Source organism: Salvelinus fontinalis, chromosome 11 (genome assembly GCF_029448725.1).
Source record: "Salvelinus fontinalis isolate EN_2023a chromosome 11, ASM2944872v1, whole genome shotgun sequence".
Lineage (NCBI taxonomy): Eukaryota > Metazoa > Chordata > Actinopteri > Salmoniformes > Salmonidae > Salvelinus > Salvelinus fontinalis.
The window spans coordinates 50431076-50438575 of record NC_074675.1 but is presented as its reverse complement, the minus strand read 5'-3'; positions in this window follow the sequence as shown (position 1 = coordinate 50438575).

The window sequence follows — 7500 nt, the reverse complement described above, 5'->3', positions numbered from 1 at the left end:
GTGTTTTGTGTGCTGATGAGAAAGACGGCACACTGGGAAACATTGACTTTGCTGCCTTGTTTAGATTGAGTGGTGGAATACTAATGTCTGTGATCTGTGTTCACCCACTGTGTAGTCCACACTATGGGGTCCTTGCCACTCAGGCTACTGCTTTACCCACATTTTCACATACTGTAGATCATGTTTTACCAAGCACACACATGTGTAGATAATGTATCGTCAGTGGTTCTATTATAAAGAACGATTGAACTGTCAAAGAGTTCAGTAGGTAAGAAGGCTATTAAATACAGTAGAGAACATCAAGTATTAACGCTGTACTGTTAGCCCTGATTTCACAACATACTTTAAACTTAGTTATGTAAATAATGTTAACTAGTATTTAATCCAATCCCAGAAGGTATTGTGAATCCAAACAGTTTAGAAATCTTTAGTTGGAACAAAGTTGATTCATAAGATATATTGACATATTCTTCAAAATGCATAAAATACCGACCAGTGTCCAGATATGTAATCTGTAATGATGTTGGTAAATAAGTCAATAATTCATCATCTCTAGTAACTCACATTTATATTTAATGGGAAACATTTAGATTGAGATAGCTCACGTGGAAATAGTGGCTTTGTGGTTTTCCCAGTAGAAATATGTGCATATTTTATTAAACTTCTCCCGCATCAGCATCCAGGGCCTACTTAATAAATGTCATCACTGCCACGGTGCCACACTAGTTTCAGAAACCTGGTAAGAAAAAGCAGCAGATCCTTGGAAATTAACTCTTAACTCTTAACTAGCTCCCGTCTAAACATACGATGTACTTACTACACTATGAACCATGCATGTTCTTCTTCCTCACCTGTTACATCCATGCATAAATGAAATGTTGCTTAGGCCAACAAAAACAGTTTATTACAAATTTTATTAACAATTTATAAATAAATAATTAATAGTTTAGCCTAAACGACTTGCAAAGTCCTTTCTACAATATTTTTTGTATATTTTCAAAGTATACTTTGTAAAGTTTGACCTAAAACTTATATGATGATCGTTTGCGTCATTCAGGTGTCAGAAAATATGTTAATTCGTCTTTGCCTTTCTGAGAACCTTGGCTTGGTGCCCATCGCCTTTTAGACTCTCCCTCACTGGAAACAAATGATCCTGCTGTGTTCATTATTCAGCATTGTTGGTTTCCTCCACTCTAATTTAGAGCCACATCTGTTTGATGTACTGTTCAAATCAAATCAAAGATCTAATTTTATTTGTCACATGTGCTGAATACAACAGGTGTAGACTTTATTGTAAAATGATTATTTAAGAGCGCTTTTCCAACAATGCAGAGAAAAAAATATATAAATATAATATATATATAATATAATATATATAATATATAATTTAATATATAATAATATAACGTATATATAAATATATATATATATATAAAAAAAATGTAAGTCGAAAAATACTATTAATGAGGCTATATACAAGCTGAGTACCGGTACCGAGTCAGTGTGCAGGGCTGCGAGTTAGGTGAGTTAATTGAGGTAATATGTACATTAGTGCTGAGCGATTAACCAAGGTTTCTGTTTATTTTATGTTTATTAAACAACTATTTGACCGAAATCTGTTCCATTACTTGCATTCCATTGAGTTATTTTTTGGGGTGAACTCAATTCAATAACTCTGTGGTATACTTGGCTGAAGGGAGTTGTAGTTTTCATTAACCTGTCCGATTTTTAAAATGTTTTACAGGGAAGACACAATATGTAAAGATATAAATCTATTAGCTAAACTCATTAGCATAAGACACCATCTTTTATTTGTTGCAGTGTCTGTATACTCATAGCAATAACAGTGGCCTTTTAACTGACTCCAGATCAGGGGCCAAAATGTGTGAAATATGACTCCATGTCAGGGAAATTGCTGTAGAATGAGTTCTGTTCCACTCAGAGACAAAATTCAATAATAATAATATGCATATTGTACGATCAAGAATTTAGTAAGAAGCCGTTTAAAAATTACACGATTTCCATAAATAGTGACAACAGCACCCCCTAGCCTCAACAGGTTAAGTAAACAATCAACCTAGTTCAGCGCAGAAACCTGGAAATTAAATACAATGACAATAATCCATTGCGCCTGGTTTTTCCGTTTGAGGCAGCGATGGATAAACTTTAATGCCTGCTACGTTAGGTTAGATACAAACAGACCACATAGACTGCATGAGAGACGAATGTACACAACACAATGACGAGAGAGCGAGAGAGGGATTGAGACATTTCATGAAAGTATGCCTTATCTTTCTTGAAGGAACTAGTAAAATAATTTGGTCAAACAGCTCCACAGCTAGCCTAGCTAAATAGGATGTCTCAAGACTGAACAGTATGGCGAGTACAGAGATAATATTGTGTGGCTGCTACTGCCTGAGCAGAGATGCGATAATGATTTTAAGGAATGAAAAATAAGTCATCAAAACAAAATGAAGTAATAAACACAACTGACATATGTTATTATTTCATAGTAATTTCCTATTTTTCGACTGATTTCTACCGAATGTGAACCTGACAGAGACAATGGAATATTTTGCAATGTTTGTCAATTAAATGTTCACTATTTTTGGCTTTGGGATTTCGATAACAAATCCCCCCCAAAAATGTTAGCCCTTTTTCTTCTCAATTGGCAGTTACAGTCTTGTCCCATTGCTGCAACTCCTGTACAGACTCCTGTCTGGGTAGGCATTTGATTAGTCCCAGACTTAGTACTGCTTTTTTTACCTTTATTTAACTAGGCAAGTCAGTTAAGAACAAATTCTTATTTTCAGAGATGGTCTAGGAACATTGGTTAACTGCCTTGTTCAGGGGCAGAAGGACAGATGTTTTACTTTGTCAGCTCGGGGATTCAATCTTGCAACCTTTTGGTTACTAGTCCAACGTTCTAACCACTAGGCTACCTGCTTCTGTGGTATCAGAGAGAACAGTCTATGACTCGGGTGGCTGGAGTTGTTGACACTTTTTAGAGCCTTCCTCTGAAACCGCCTGGTATAGAGGTGTCATTTAGTCATTTAGACAGGGTACCTTGGCGTTTTTGTGCACATGGACTATGGTGGTCTGCTTGAAACATGTAGGTATTACAGACTGGGTCAGGGAGAGGTTGAAAATGTCAGTGAAGACGTGCCAGCTGGTCAGCGCATGCTCTTTGTACGCTTCCTAGTAATCTGTCTGGCTTTGCGGCCTTGTGAATGTAAACCTGTTTAAAGGTCTGACTCCCATTGGCTACGGAGAGCGTGATCACAGTAGTCCATACCTGCTGTTTCTCTCATGCATGGTTCAGTGTTGCTTTCCTCGACGAGAGCATGGATTGTATTTAGCTCGTCTGATAGGCTCGCGTAACTGGACAGCTCGCGGCTGGGTTTCCCTTTGTAATCCGTGATAGTTCACAACCCTGCCACATCGGATGAGTGTCAGAGCTGGTGTAGTAGGATTCGATCCCGTATTGATGCTTTGCCTGTTTGATGGTTCGTCGGTGACTGATGTGGTAAATTCCTATATTTCTTCTCAATTTTAATCATTATTATTCTATGTTAAATTAATCGGCAGAATAAATAGAATTGGACATATGACAAATACCTTGTAAGTGCACGTCCATATCACATGATAATCATTGCATGCTTATCAATAACCTATACCGGTGTATGTTGGTGTCTCAAGGCAAGCATTTATTTGCAGCAGTTATGCCTGCTAGACACACCTTTTGTGATCTAATGACGTTGATACTGATGTGCTGTCATTAAACAGCAACAGAACAGTAGAGTAAGGTACATCAACTCCAAGAATTTTGAATAGGGATATAGTGGTAGTTTTCAAGAAACAATAAACCTGAAGATGATTCCACATTACATGCATAAATGAGCCGATGACCTTCTGTGAACAGAAAGTACACACAGGGGAGGGTACTAAAGACATGGAGCAGCGTAAGCTCTACGAACGAAGTTGAAATGATTTATTTGATGATTAGGGTTCCGAGATGCTTGACGTGTGTTACTCCACACAGTTTCCCACTCAATGTCTCCCTCTACTACTGGAAACTCCTTATTCAATGGTTTACAAATCTTCAAGGGTTCGTTTGTACCATCAACGTAAATAACAGATACAATTCCATTGGTTTTAGATTTGACATATATCCAGTCAGAATATTGATGTTTACATGAATGTGAAATCCAAGGAACACCATAAGCCTTTAAGGCAGCGTGTAACAAAAATGATAATAATAGTAAAAATAAAAATAAACTACTTCTGTTGTACATTTGAAAAAAGCACATAATCCTTGAGAGTCAAATACTTCTGTGTAAATAACCAATTTTACATTTTTCAAGTAGTAGATTATAATCAATGCCATCGGATGAATCCTGAAACATTTTTCAGTCTGTGCTAGCAAAACAGTCCTGTAGATTAGCTTCCACTTCATCAGACGACATCTGTATTGTCACTGATACTTCCTGTTTGAGTTTCTGCTTGTAAGCAGGAATCAGGAGGATAGAGTAATGGTCAGATTTGCCAAATGGAGGGTGAGGGAGAGCTTTGTATATGTCTCTGTGTGTGAAGTAAAGGTGATCTAATGTTTTTTCACCTCTAGTTGCACAGGTGACATGCTGGTAGAAATTAGATCAAACGGATTTCAGTTTTCCTGCATTAAAATCTCCAGCCACTAGGAGCGCTGACTCTGGGTGAGTATTTTCTTGTTTGCTTTTGGCCCTATACAGCTCGTTGAGTGCGATCTTAGTGCCAGCATCGGTTTGTGGTGGTAAATAGACAGCTACGAAAAAAATAGATGAAAACTCTCTTGGTAAATAGTATGGTCTACAATTTACTATGAGGTATTAGCCTCGAAAGGAGATCATCCAGTTTATTCTCCAGTGATTGCAGATTCGCCAATAGAATGCAGGGCAGAGTCTGTTTATCCACTCCCCGACATAGTCTCGTCAGTTATCCCACACACCGGCCTCCTCCTTCTCCTAGTATTGGGGATTTGGGTCTGGTCTGGGATAATCAATATGTCTTTTGCCTCCAACTCATTAAAGTAGATGTCCTCATCCAAATGAGTGATTCTGGTATCCAGAACCTCTTTTCGGTCATAGGAAACAAAGGTTGAAACATTATGTACAAAGAAAGTTGCGATTGGTGAAAGACAATACACAAATAGCACAATTGGTCAAGACGGAGTCTGTAAAAGGCTGCTATTCCCTCCAGCACTCTTTCCCATCACTCCCAGGGGAACATATTGACCTTATTTTATAACACACTGAAGTTGTTGCTGTGAATGTTGCAACACTATATTAGCACAGCGCCATGAAAATGTGTAAGGAGTGTAGCATTAGCATTAGTAAGGAGTGTAGCATTAGCATTAGTAAGGAGTGTAGCATTAATGGTATGGTGTGCCAGTGTTCATGATTCTGTGTATAAAGTGTACCTGTGAGTATCTTGAAGGATTTCGGGTGTGAAATTGAGTTAGCGTCTGCTGTTGTGCATCACTAGGGTGGCAAAGAAATAAGGACTTGCCAAACCTACCTAGCCTGTCACTTTTCATGGAAGTCAGATTTGGGGAAATGGAGGAGAGTGAAACAGTGGGTGTTACGGTGCCACTCACAGCTTTTTCTGACAACTGCTGTGGACTTCCTTGTGTGAGCCATGAAAACAGGAGTAGCCACTAGGAGTGAAGTCAATTACAAAAGTGATTGCATAACGGCATCAGTATGAGGTTGTTGTGAGTCGCTGGCCTCTAGACTCCAACTAGATTTATCAGTACTCTATATCTCTCCAGTTCAGTGGGACATTTGGTTAAAGATATTGGCAGCATTACAGCCATGTCATTCAGTAGGTCCAAGATTGCATCTCAAATGGACTGTTCACATCCAAAGTAAGGGCTTGCATTTGCCTCTCATTTCCCATGGTGTTGACTCCTAGAGGTAAGATGTTACCTTGTTTCTCTACTTTGAATCTGCATCTTCCCCTTATTTCTTACTCACAGCAAAAGTACAATGAAGCCGTTATCATAGGAGGATACTCTCTCTCTCTCTCTCTCTCTCTCTCTCTCTCTCTCTCTCTCTCTCTCTCTCTCTCTCTCTCTCTCTCTCTCTCTCTCTCTCTCTCTCTCTCTCTCTCTCTCTCTCTCTCTCTCTCTCTCTCTCTCTCTCTCTCTCTCTCTCTCTCTCTCTCTCTCTCTCTCTCTCTCTGGTCAACACTTCATCTCCACAAACATCCTCTGACAGCACCTCAGCATGGGTCTTCCATCTCCTTCTGTCTCGCTCTCTCTCTCTCTCTCAAATCAATGTTCAATTTAAGGGCTTTCTTGGCATGGGAAACAAATGTTTACATTTTCAAAGCAAGTGAAGTAGATAATAAACAAATGTGAAATAAACAATAACAATTTACAGTAAACATTACACTTACAAAAGTTCCAAAATAATACAAACTTTTCAAATGTCATATTATGTGGAAATAGTTAAAGTACAAAAGGGAAATTAAAAAAACACATATGGGTTGTATTTACATTGGTGTTTGTTCTTCACTGGTTGCCCTTTCGTGTGGGAACAGGTCACAAATATTGCTGCTGTGATGGCACACTGGTATTTCACCCAAAAGATATGGGAGTTAATCAAAATTGGGTATGTTTTCTAATTATTTGTGGAATTATGTGTCTCTAATATGGTCACATTTGCCAGGAGGTTAGGAAGTGCAGCTCAGTTTCCACCTCATTTTGTCGGCAGTGTGTACATAGCCTGTCTTCTCCTGATTGCCAGGTCTGCCTACGGTGGCCTTTCTCAATAGCAAGGCTAGCAAGGCTTTACATAGTCAAAGCTCTCCTTAAGTTTGGGTCAGTCACAGTGGTCAGGTATTCTGCTACTGTGTACTCTCTGTTTAGGGCCAAATAGCATTCTAGTTTGCTCAGTTTTTTGTCAATTCTTTCCAATGTGTTAAGTAATTATCTTTTTGGTATCTCTCTCTGCTGCCCTCTCTTGTCAAATCAAATTTTATTGGTCACATACACGTGTTTAACAGATGTTATTTTGGGTTTAGCGAAACGCTTGTATACAGTGGTGTCTCGGGTCATTCCAGCTATTGGTTTTCTACCCAACGTTGCTAGGGAAACATTGTGATCCATTTAATAAGCACGAGACCAGCAAAGAACATAAAAGGGTTTGGTGGCAGTTGCAGGACCAGTGGTATCTACTGGGTAAAATGTGGGACTTTCACGCTAATTTATGCTAATTTAATGCAACAAGTAATGCAACTTCAATTTCTAATTTCTCATAACAGAAATAAAACAAAAACATCACCAGATTCCCAGGGAATACGTTACAAAGGATGAAGAAACAATACTCCAAGCAGCAGCTCCATACTACTTGTCAAACATAGAGGACTGATTCTGTATACCTGTTATTGGGTTGGGATTGGAGTGGGGTGTTGGGAATCTGTGGGTGGCTATTGATCCTTTTATTTGATTCCTTATGC